The following is a 12,944-nucleotide window of genomic DNA, read 5'->3' as shown; positions in this document are numbered from 1 at the left end:
ATAGGGATCCGAACCTGTGGCCTTGGTGTTGTCAGCACCACACTCTCCTGAGTGAGCCACGGGCCGGCCCTAGCCAAATTGTTTTCAAAATGATGTAATCAACAGACACTCCCAGGATAGACTGAGCCCCCATTGTTCCACATTGTCACTGACACTTGGTATTGCCATATTAAAATTTTTTGTCCAATCTGGTGGGTATCTGTGATTTTAATTTGCATTTCATTGATTAGTAATAATATCTTTCCATGTCTTTATATGGATTTGAATCCTTATGTGACCTTGGAGAGATTATTTAACTTGTGTGTGTCTCAGTTTCCTCATCTGTAAAGCTCTTCTCTAGAGAAATTGACCAGCTTCAAAGACCTATAGACTCTGACATGGGGGGCCTCCAGTGAAATGCAGGGTCCTCACCCACAAATCACTAAACTTCTCATCAGTATTTTAGGACCTCCCTTTCTTGTTCAACAAATCACTGCTTGTGGACACTGCACTGGCTGGGGCTGTGAATACAGAGACGACTGAGGAAAGGTCAGTCACTGCTTGTCCACCTACTTCCAGCATTTGAAATGTGGTTCGTGTCTCTCTCCTGCTGCTCTTTCCCCTCTCATTCTTTTATTTTGTGGCTGCATGGGATATACATATACAATCTTTATGTGTTAGTGGGCCCCAGAAGGAGAAGAGATTAATACGAAGGTGGTACCCACTGTGTCTAACCAGAGGCCAGAGTGACACTCTAAGGCACGGAGTGGGACACTGCCCCTCCATTGCTTAACCCCTTCTGAGGTTCATTTTGACCTTAGGGTCAAGTGTAAACTCCTCAGCACAGCCTGCCTGGGCCCTCCTATGTTTCCCGCTCATCTGCCACTGCCACTCTGCTAAGATCCGGCCACTCCAAACCCTGCCCGCCCCTCTCACCCATGTTCCTTCATGCCTTTGCTTGTTTTCCTCTGTGAGTGGATGCTCAAGGCGTGGTTTGCAAGCCACCTCTTCTGGGAGACCAGGGAATTGTGCTGTCTTTCTCCTCTTTTCTACCACAGTGCTGTTTCATACACATGCCACAGTCCTGTACTGCTGTGGTTTGCAAGCCACCTCTTCTGGGAGACCAGGGAATTGTACTGTCTTTCTCCTCTTTTCTACCACAGTGCTGTTTCATACACATGCCACAGTCCTGTACTGCGATGATTTGTTACGTGCACTTCAGGGAGGGACCTGGGACCTTTGTGGGCCTTGCTTGGGTCCGTAGTGGGCCCCTCAGGAGATGTCAGTGCAATTGAACAGGTATTCAGGGAATAAACAGTAATGACATTGTTTTACTGTTCCGTGACCCTCACCAGGGGTTGGTTGCTTGGCTTGTTAGCTTTAGTTAGACATGTTTAGGATAGCCATTTTAAACCTTAGTCCACTTACCATTAGCCTAAATAATATAAATGGTTGCTGATCCCCAGAGCCCTCTTTCCCTGTGCCTTGCCTCCAAATGAAGTCCAGTGATGTAGTACCACGGCATGCAGGGACCTGGAAGGACTGTTTCCAGACAGCTGTCTGACACCCAAGGAACACTAGGGCCTTTTGTTGGTACCAGTGAACAAGTGCCCTACCAGGAACACAAACACAACCTTCCAGACTTCCAAACCAAACAGAGACAGGAAATAATTGTTGGTGAAAGGTAAGGCAGATCTCTGCAGGGAGGCACAGGATGAACAAGCACCTGCCCCAAGCAGACATGCCCTGGCTTCCTTAGACTTTCCCTGTAACCATCAAATGGATTAAAATATCTGGCATGTTCTCTTCTTGCTTGGAAAGTTGACTTGGGAAATAGAATGAGGATCCAAAAGACGGACAGAGCTAGAGGTGAGGGAGCTGGAGTTTTTAAAGGACATATGGGCTAATCCCCCAACTACAGTGGTGCTTCCATTGGTGGTCAGTGCATTCTCGGACTGGGTTAGAGGGGCTGCAGCAAAAGCTGGAACTTGGTTCTTATTTTTTCAGGTTCTGTGCAGACCTCTGTTTTGATGATGCAACCAACTGCAGGAGAGCTGTACTGAAAGGTCTGTAGCTCTGGTTGGATTCCAGAGTTAGTTAATTTCTCCTCAGGGGAAAATTCAATCAAGGAAAAAGTCACCCCTCAGAAGCCCCTTAGGAAGGTGTCTCACTGGGGCCTGACAGGTTGTCTCCTTGTGTGTGGAATAGATTTTCCTCCAGCCTGGAACTAGTGTGAGTCTTCTCTGAGCACCAGGTAAGGTGGTTAATTTGATTTTGGGGGCCAAGTTGTGTGAAAAACAAGGCTCTTCGCTCATTGGAATCACATGAGGGCATGGCTGATAATGACCTCTTTTCTTGCCACCCCCCCAGGGCATATGGGCACAGAGGTGGGCACAATTCCTGCACTAGTTGAACAGCTCTGTGTGTGTGTGTGTGTGTGGAAATCAGTAAGCTAAGTGTGTTAATGATGTGAGTCCCCTGTTGTATTAGTCTGTTTCTGTTGCTTATAACAGAATGCCTAAAACCGAGTAATTTACAAAGAAATGAAATTTGTTTCTTACTGTTTTGGATGCTGGGGAGTCTCTGGTCCAAGCGACACATCTGGTGAGGGTCTTCTCCTACAGCAACATAGGGTATCACAGCGAGAATGAACTGAGCAAGAGAGAGCTAAGCTTCTCACTTGCTCTCCTTTTAAAGCCATCAGAAATGTGCCCAGGCTTCCGGTCAAGATAGCGGAATAGATGGTCACCAGCGTCACTCTCTCCCTCAAATCAACCAATTTACAACTATAAAAAAGCAACAACAGCCAAGCTGGGGCTGCTGGAGCTCAGCAGTAGAAGAGGAGAGACCTACAGAGTGCATGAAGGTGGGAGAAGACACGATGAGAGAAAGAAAAAACCACTCTGACCATTTTGAGCCCCAGCTGTGTCCAGGCTGGAGCTATTGACTGCACAAAGCAGGAGCCGGCAAAAGCCACAGCTGTGCCCTTCAGATGGAGTTGCTTGGATGCAGCAGGGGAGAGGAGGGCCTTGGAGGCCTCCAGGCCAGCAAGACCACTAATAAGATTCCAGTGGACCCACATAGGACCGAGGAGCCACAACATCTGAAAAAAAAGGAGCCACTCAGAGGCCAGTGAGTCATTGCAAGGGACTGGAGCAAGGCCTGTCCCATGGAAAGTGTTTGGAGCATGGGTGATGGGGGAGACGGACCCATCTGGGGAACACTAGGGCACAGCAAGGACAGCTAATCTGCCCCCAATCAGCATAGGACCACTCAGAGGAGACTGGTCAGGAATATAGAATTGCATGGAGTGCAGTTTGATGAAAGACTCAGGCCCAGACCAGAGTTTCTACACAACCCAGGTGCACTGGATTGCACCTGGGTACAATCCAGAAGTACCTATAAAGCCAACTATTAAACCCTGAGCTACACGAAAAGCCTTCCCTAGGGAAACAGCTGCAAAGCAGCACTTTAGCTAGACCACACAGCTCAGTTACTGGTCCCCACAGGAAGTTCTCCCATTTTAGAAGTAAGCAAAGGACAATAAATTAGTTCCAGTGCAGAGTTTAAGTGGTGGAAACAGCAAATAATCCAACACAGAACTGAAAGAAAAAACAAAGTACTCGCAACCAGAGACAAAGTTTGATATTAACTAGTAAAGGTCTCATTTCACCAAAGAACACCTATAACACCTAGGACCGGAAGTCCCCTGGGCTACCAAGCTAGAAAGGCGGGAGTTCCGGGGGCCTCAGCAATGCCCTCCGACACCCACAACAAGCCCAGCAGCGACCACTGAGCCACTGCAGGAAGCACCCTGGGCTCTCCCGACCAGGGGTGGTGGGGGGCCTAGGGCCTCAGCCACACACACCCCCCGCCAACATCCACAGCCAGCCCAGCAGTAACCACCGAGCCACTGCGAGATGTGCCCTGGGCCCTCCCGAGCCAGGGCAGTTGAGGGCTGAGGGCCTCGGCCAGGATCCCCCGACACACACAACCAATACATGAACTTTTGGGGGACACATTTAACCCATAGCACCTGTAAATCATAAACTTCTATACTATGTATTAAAGCACCCAGAACTGAAAAGCCTGGGCTCACATTTAGCTTATGACGCTTACTTGCCTCGTGAGAATTTGTCTTCATCAGTCGAATGAGAATAATATTCCCATTACTTACTACTTACTTCTTCCTATGATTATTTTGGGGATTAAATTAGATGAGATATGGGAAATGCCTGCCACATAATAAGCACTCAAGAAATGGGAGTTGGTTGTCAATTGTTAACATGCTACCCTTAGTGCGGTCTGAGATCCAACACAGTCTCAATAACTGCACAGTTACAAACAACCTCTTAGAAGGGGCTAAAGCTTCTGATTATGAATGAAGTTGTTATTGTGAACTAAGCCACTGTAACAATGGGGGCTTTCCAGAAAAAAACAAAAAGCCACCTGGAACAGGAAATGGAGCCTACGTGGGACTAGGAGAAGAAGGGATGGCCTTTGCTCTGGGGGTCCAAGGAGGGATTCCTGGGCAAGGGGTAGCTCTTGACACAGCAAGTGGCAGTGGGTCACACCTTGGGGAAAAGGATAGCATGTGCACAGGCACAAACAGCTGTTCTTTAGGGCCCAAGGGAGATTTATGGGGTGAGAGTGGGCCCCAGGCTGAGCATGACCACAGATGGAGCATGGACCCCAGTGGAGTGGTGTCTTTGCCACGCCCTGATGAATCACTGTTCACGGAGAGCAGTGAGGACAGAGCCTCACTCAGCAGCCCCGAACTCTTCTAGTGTCTGCAACGTGCCACCCTTCTGTCCCACTTTGGCAGTAGCATTTGTAAGTGGGGCCTACCTGCCCTCCAATTTCACAGGCTGTTAGGGTTTCAGCAGCAGAGGAAATGGGAGCTGTGGGGACAGCAACCTGGAGGATGGAGACACCACCAGCATGGTGGATGGCTGCGGTTTCTATTGCCCAGTGTTTGTTCCTGCCTTTTGTCACGGTGTCAGTACCTTTGTTTCTCTGGGGCATGCTCCTTACCCATCCTAACCTAGTGACTCTGGTGCGGTGACCAATCTTAGTACCTCGCCCTCTCACAGAGTGGCCCAGCAGGGCCAATCACAGTACTGGCCATGGAAAAGATCAGACTGAAATCAGACCAATCAGAGTCCTTCCCTGGGACTTTTCTAACTAGAATTGGCAGAGAAGAGCTTTCCTTCCTCTTCAGATTCAGGTTATAATGACATAAACCTGGAGCTGTTGAAGCCATAAGTTTGGTGTCATGGGGAATGAAAACACTGGGGACAGAGGATCAGAGATAAGAGATGAACGGTGAGATGCTTTCAAGATCCAGTGGCATGGAAGCCAGCCTCCTCCCCCTGCATCTCCTGTGCTTTGGCTCATGGCACACCATGTAAGATTCCTTCTGCATTCCTAGGAATGTGTTGTTGGGTGGGGGGACATCAAAAGAAGGACTAATTTCCTTTCATTAGTAGAGCTCCGAGTCTAACAAACTGAAGTGATGGAACCTTATTTGCTAGTGAGGCAGGACTCCTGAGTCATATAAGAAAAGAACCTAATTAATGAATGTTAAATGCTATTTACATTTAGGGGGCCAGCCCGGTGGCGCACTGCTACCATGCGCCGCTTGGGAGCGTGGCGGCGCTCCCGCCGAGGGTTCGGATCAGGGTTGCGATCCGTTGCCGGACACGAAAAAAGACAAAAAAAAAAAAAATGCTATTTACATTTAGTGGCAGACCCTCTTGGTTGTTTAATCAGTCATTTCTGACAGCCTCTCCATTGACACTTCCCACTGTGAAGGCTGAAAAGCTGAGCACTGTGCTTGCTTTCTCAGCCTCTAAAGCAGTTAGAGGGGCCCAGGTAACCCGGTCCTAGGCAATAAGATGTAAGCAGGAGTCTGTTACTGGTGGGAGTAGGGGTGTTTGGGGAGTGGTTTAATAGTTTAATATTTTTTCCTTTATTATGAGTTGCCTCAAATAATTTTTGGAAGTTGGCGGACGTATAGAAATACATGAAAAGGGCTGGCCCCGTGGTGCACTCGGGAGAGTGCGGCGCTTGGGAGCGCAGCGGCGCTCCCGCCACGGGTTTGGATCCTATGTAGGTATGGCCGGTGCGCTCACTGGCTGAGCGCGGTGTGGGTGACACCACACCAAGGGTTGTGAACCTCTTACCCATCACGAAAAAGACAAAAAAAAAAAAAAAGAAAGAAATATGTGAAAAAGTTAAATAAAGTATTTTTATTATAAAAATGTCTAGTCTCTTTTCTTTCTGGATAAAAAATACATAAGAAAGTGTTTTAGTCCATTTTGTGTTGCTTATAACAAAATACTTGGAACTGGGTAATTTATAAAGAAAACAAAATTTATTGCTAACAGTATCTGAGGCTGGGAAGTCCAAAGTCCATCTGGTGGGGGTGACCGTGACCCAGGGATCTCACATTGCAAGATGGTGGAGGCAGAGAGAGCAGAGAGAGAGACAGACTCTCTTCTTTTAAAGCCCTCAGAACCACATCCCTGATCACCATTTTTAATCCATTCACTACCGTGCAGTCCTACAAGCCAATCACCTCTTCAAGTCTCCACCTTTCAATTACCATAAGAGGATTTCCCACCCTCACAGTAGGGGCTAAGTTTCTCAAACATAAAGCTTGGGAAACACAATTCAAGCTTCAATGAGTTTTGCGGGGGACATAATTCAATCCACTACAGAAAGTATTTCAGGGCTGGCCAGTCAGCTCAGTTGATTAGGAGAGTGTGTTATAACACCAAGGTAAGGGTTCAGATCCTTGAATCGGCCAGCCACACACACACACACACACACACACACACACACACACACGCACGCGCGCACGCACACACACACACAAACACAATTTCAAACATTCCAAAATAATTTATAAGTAGATGAAAGAATAGAGAACAGGCATTGCTAACGCCTGATGTTCCTTCAGAGAGGCAAGAGGTTTCATTCAACCCTCATTCAACAAACACTAATCTAGTTTACAATGTGCCAGGGACTTTGAGAGGTCTGGGGATTCAAAGATCCAGGAGACCCAGTTCCTGGTCTTGGAGCTCACTGTTGGGAAGACAAACACAGGAACAGGTAGGTCATGGTATAACCTGACATAAGTGCAATGATAAAAATAGGTCCAGGGTGTTGTGGGGGCACAGTGAGGACCAGGGAAGGCTTCCTGATGGCAACTGACACCTGTGCTGTGTCGTAAGGAACTGCCTGGGTTGGTGGAGGAAGGGTAGGCCAGATGGAGTGGACTGTGCATGCAAAGCATAAAGGTGAGAAGCAGTGTGGTGAGTGTCAGATGTGGCTACAGCACAGCGGGGAGGCACGGAGCTGTGCAGGAAGAGGGCCCACCAGGGAAGCGGGGCCCACACCTGGAAGGCCTGGGATTGCCAGTGGGGAGCATGATCTCTATCCCATGGGAGGCAACGGGGAGCAGGGGAGGCCATTCATTCTGAGATTCGTGTTTTAGGTAGATCTTGGTGGCTGGATGGAGTTTGGATTTGAGGGTCACAAGCCTGGACACAGGAAGACAATTATAAAGCTGTTGCAATGGTCCAGGCAGAAGAGGGGAGAGTTCCATAAATGTGGGTGCCTGGCAGTGTAATTAACTTATGTTTATGTTTGTGTGTCCTCACTGGCAGAGCCTGGCTTCTCCAGATCTTTGTTCACAAACAGCCCTCTCAGTTCATGAGTCTTGACTTCTGAGAGCATCTGCCCACAAAACTATTCATTTGCTCCTGGAAGTGTTTCACTATTTTCATAGCAATGGGCAGCAAAACCCATTTTTGATGAAAGTATTTTATTAGCTCTTGACTTTCAGTGAGCAGGAAAGAGCCGTCATTTAATCAAGAACCTTTTGTTCTGTCAGCTAATATCAAGTAGGGAGCTTCTTTAAAAAGAAATCCTGATTACACAGTCATGAATAATCATGATGAAGATGAAAAGAGGGAAATAGTAGTGGAAACCAGTGTGCCAGCCCGAGCTCCCTGTTGAGCTAATTTTTTTGAGAGGATTTTCAAAATACAGATGAAGAAACCATAACCACAGAAGGCTCCCGAAGAAAGACAAAATCCTGAAAAATAACTGTCAGGAGGACTGTTTTGTAGTTTACCAGAAATTCTAAAGGAAACAAAAAAGGTCTTTAAAGATATTCTTAGGGCAAGAAGAACAAAGAAAGGATAGATCTGCTGCTTGGGGGAGGATACAGAGTGGTACTGAGAAAAAGCAGAAATATTCAGCTCTGCAGACAGAAGAGTTGCTGTCATACACAACGATGCCAGCAAAGCATATGCCCCGTTTCTCCTGATATCCTGAACCCTGTAAGAGGACCTGGGCAGGGGGAGTCTGGATGCAGTGGTGCTCCAACCCAGGCCTGCTACACAGTCTGGGGATTCCGTTCACCACTTTTCCTCAGTTAGAACCTTGTTTCCTAGGTCCCACGTCTTGCTCTTTCTTGGTTTAGCCCTGGTTTTGCAGAAGCACATTCTCTGCAAGCACGTAGGGAGCACGGCAAGCACTGGCAAGGACGCTGGTGGGTGTGCCAGCTGGTGCAGAATACGTGAACCCTCTAACCCAGCAATCCTGCTCCTGAGCACATACCCAAGGGAAATTCCCACATGGGTCCATAAGGGACATGTGTGAGGATGTTCTTTCTAATATCGTTTGTGTGTCTATAAAGGCTTCTGATTTCTGTAACTTTATACCCTATCAATTCACTGAATTCTTACTAATAGCAGTTTTTCAGTTGATTCTCCTAGGTTTTCTAAGTATTTGATGCTATCATAACAAATAGTTAAAGTTTTACCTTCTCTTTTCCAATTTTTATACATCTAATTTCTAACTCTTGTCTGATTGCTTTGGCTAATACCTTCAGTGCAATGTTAAATGGTAGTGAAGACAGTGGACATTCTTGTCTTGGGCTGACTTTTGTAGGGGTGGGTGCATTGCATTTCATTTTAAAAAAATTTTTACTAGACGATTCAATTTATTTTTTTCTTTTTTTGTGGCTGGCCAGTATGGGGATCCAAACCCTTGACCTTGGTGTTATAATACCATATTTTTAACTTTTTAATTGAGGTATAATTTACATAAAGTGCTAAATCATAAGTTTAGAACTTGATAAAGTTTCACATAGGCATGCAACCAGATCAAGATATAGAATTTCCAGCACCACAGAAGGCTCCCCATGTCTGTATAATTTACATAAAGTGCTAAATCATAAGTTTAGAACTTGATAAAGTTTCACATAGGCATGAAACCAGATCAAGATATAGAATTTCCAGCACCACAGAAGGCTCCCCATGTCTCTTCCCAATCAATATCTCCCTCAAAGATAACCACTAACATTCTCACACCGTTAATAAATGACTCAATAAATCAATCAAATGACTCATTTGTTTTAACTGTTTTTGAACTTCATTTAAATGAAATTATGCAATATGTACTTTTGTGTCTGGCTACTTCCACTCAACATTATATCTGTGGAATTCATCCGTGTTGTTGTATGTAGTGGTATTTATTTTTCATTGCTGTGTAGTATTCCACAGAAAGGTATGAATATACCACATCTATTTATTCTACTGCTGATAGACATTTGGGTTGTTTTGAGTTTTTGGCTATAGTATTACATTTATTTATTTATTTGGGCTGGCTGGTACGGGGATTCGAACCTGTGAGCTTGGTGTTACAAGGCTTTGCTCTAACCAACTGAACTAACTAGCCAGGGTTCCATATTTGGCTATAATAAATAAAGCTGTTATAAACATTCTCATATACATTTTTTAAATGAACACGGTATTTATTTCAGTTGGGTATGTAACCAGAAGTGGGATTGCTAGGTCACAGGTAGATGTATGTTTTAGCTAATACATGTGCTTAGTTTTAGCAGATATTGCTACTTTTACAAAGTGGTTGTACCATTTAACATTTTTAGTTGCTCCATCTCCTCACCAATGCTTGGTTTTTCAATCCTTTTAATTTTAGTCACTCTGGTGGGAGTGTAAGGGTATCACTGTGGTTTTAATTTGTATTTTCCTAGGGCTGGCCCGTGGCTCACTCGAGAGAGTGCGGTGCTGATAACACCAAGGCCATGGGTTTGGATCCTATATAGGGATGGCTGGTTGGCTCAATGGCTGAGCATGGTGCTGACAACACCAAACCAAGGTTTGAGATCCCCTTACTGGTCATCTTTAAAAAAAAAAAATAATAATAATAATAATTTGTATTTTCCTGATCAGTAATGACATTGAGCACCTTTTCATATGATTATTGGCTATTTGAATGTTATCTTCTGTGAAGTGTCTGTTTAAGTCTTTTGCCCATTCAAAACATTGGGTTGTCTTTTTCCTATTGATTTGTTCTGTGCATTTAAAAATTTCATAAATAATATAAAACTATATTCTAAAAAGTTTACATCAATTTACATTCCCACCAAAATTTATGAAGATGCTAGTTTTGCCACACACTCCAATGTTCAATATTATCAAACTTTTTATTGTTTGCCAATATGACAAGGGTCAAATGGTATTTCATTATTATCATATTTATAACTTTTTTAAATTGTGAAATGATTCATAGCTATATACATACATAAAAAAGAAGGTATGTAAAATATATATATAGTTTTAACAATAAGAATAAAACCAATACCAGTGTACCCAACACTCAGGCTAAGAAAGAGAATATTACCAGATCTTAGAAGCTCCCCATGGGCCACTTCCTGAGGTAGCTACCACCATGTTTTCCGTGTCATCCTTCTGGATGAGTTAGGATGGGGGATAAGGTGCTGTAACAAAGATGTCCAGCATCGCATTAAGAAATGAAGAAGTTTCCTTCTCTCTCACATGCCAGTCCAGTGTGAACAGTCCAGGTTGGTGGGACAGCTCTTGCTCTTACTCTGTATGGTCATCCAAGGAACCTGATTCCTTACATCTTTGTTTTCCATGGTCTCATTGGCACTTCACTATCTGTGTGGTTCAACCTCTGTCTTTGCCTTTCTGGGCATGGCACAGGCAAGCTAAGTACTTATAAGAATCTAGTCCAGGATAACGAGGGCACTCTATTCTTGGGCAAAACAGGATTACAATGGTAGTGACTGCTCCAATCTGAATGGGTTGCCGTTTACATCTGATGCAGAGCTCTTATCCTAGGACGTCTTTTCACCGTCTTCCTAGGGTTTGCCTTTGCCTCTTCCCCAGCATTAGATCTCCTATTTCTTGTATCCCTTGCCTTTTTTTATATATATATATATATTCTCTTGTTTTGGTATAGCATATCCTCTTGTAGCTTCTTGAGAAAGTGTGCATGGAAGATAAAGTGTTTGAGACTTTGCATGTTCAAAAATGTCTTTATTCTAAACTCATACTTGATTGATATATTGCATCGCTTTAGTCATGGGCTGGAAGAAATTCTTCCTCAGAATTTTTTTTTTTTTCTTTGCCTTTTTTTGTGACCGGCAACGGATCGCAACCCTCAGTGTCGCGCCCGTACCTCGCTCAGCCAGTGAGTGGCTGGTCTGTATGTGGGATCCGAACCCTCGGCGGGAGCGCCGCTGTGCTCCCAGCGGCGCACTATAGCAGTGCGCCACCGGGCTGGCCCTTTTTTTTTTTTTTTTTAAAGATGACCGGTAAGGGGATCTTAACCCTTGACTTGGTGTCGTCAGCACCACGCTCTCCCAAGTGAGCGAACCAGCCATCCCTATATCGGATCCGAACCCGTGGCCTTGGTGTTATCAGCACCACACTCTCCCGAGTGAGCCACGGGCCAGCCCTTCCTCAGAATTTTAAAGCCATTTTTCCATTGTACTTTTTTTTATTTTTAATTTTTTTTTATATTCTAGGATGTTTTTGCAGAGCACCTGGGAGGGAGGGGGAGAGGAGAAAGAGAAAGAAATGAGATGGGAGGAGGAGGGGCAGGATTGAGGCCTGTGGCACCCCCCTCATTCCCACAGGGGAGACTGGGGGGCTTCAGTGGTGGCTTGGTCATTGCAAGGCTGGGTGCAGATGTCAGGGAGTGTGGCAATAGCCCTTGCTCCCCACCACCCCAGCTCGGGAACCCAGGGCCCTTCTTGCTGAGGTTTGGTGGTCATCACTGGGCTGGTTTCAGGTGTCAGGAGGGTGTGGCTGAGGCCCTCAGCCCCCCACCATCCTGGCTTGGGAGAGCCCAGGGTGCTTCCTGTGGCAGCTCAGTGGTCATCACTGCAGTGGTTACGTGTGTTGGAGAGGCATGGCTGAGGCCCCTGGCCCTCTCCCCTTTCTGGCTTGGTAGCCCAGGAGACTTCCAATCCTTCTAGGTGTTATAGGTGTTCTTTGGTGAAATGAAACCTTTACTAGTTAATATCAAACATTGACTCTGGTAGTGGGTACTTTTTTCTTTCAGTTCTGTGTTGGATTACATGCTGTTCCCACCACTTAAACTCTGTGTTGGAACTAATCTGTTGTTCTTTACTTACTTCTAAAACAGGGGAACTTCCTGTGGGGATCAGCACTTGAGCTGTGTAGTTGAGCTAAACTGTTGCTTTGCTGCTGATTCCCTAGGGAAGGCTTTTTGTGCAGCTCAAGTTTTAATGGTTGACTTTATAGGTACTTCTGGGTCTAGTGAAATCTGATTCACCCAGGTTGTGTAGAAACTCTGGTCTGGGCCTGAGTCTTTACATCAAACTGCATCCCATGCAATTCTATATTCCTGACCAGTCTCCTCTGAGTGGCCCTGTGCTGATTGGGGGGAAGATCAGCTGTCCTTGCTGTGCCCCAGTGTTCCCCAGGTGGGCCTGTCTCCCCCACCGCCTGCACTCCAAACCCTTTCGATGGGATAGGCTGTGCTCCAGTCCCTTGTGATGACTTACTGGCCTCTGAGTGGCTCCTCAGTCCTATGCGGGTCCACAGGAACCCTATTAGTGGTCTTGCTGGCCTGGGGGCCACCAAGGCCCTCTTCTC

At 45.8% G+C, this 12,944-nt stretch overlaps 1 pseudogene; it reads right to left on the bottom strand.

Annotated features, from left to right (window-relative positions):
• LOC103595474 overlaps window positions 1-11,392 on the bottom strand; it is a 23,395-nt pseudogene extending 12,003 nt beyond the window's left edge.
• Between the last annotated feature and the right edge of the window lie 1,552 nt (window positions 11,393-12,944).

This window comes from Galeopterus variegatus, unplaced genomic scaffold (genome assembly GCF_000696425.1).
Source record: "Galeopterus variegatus unplaced genomic scaffold, G_variegatus-3.0.2 Scaffold1778, whole genome shotgun sequence".
NCBI classification, from domain to species: Eukaryota; Metazoa; Chordata; class Mammalia; order Dermoptera; family Cynocephalidae; genus Galeopterus; species Galeopterus variegatus.
This window is presented reverse-complemented; position numbering and strand designations above follow the sequence as displayed.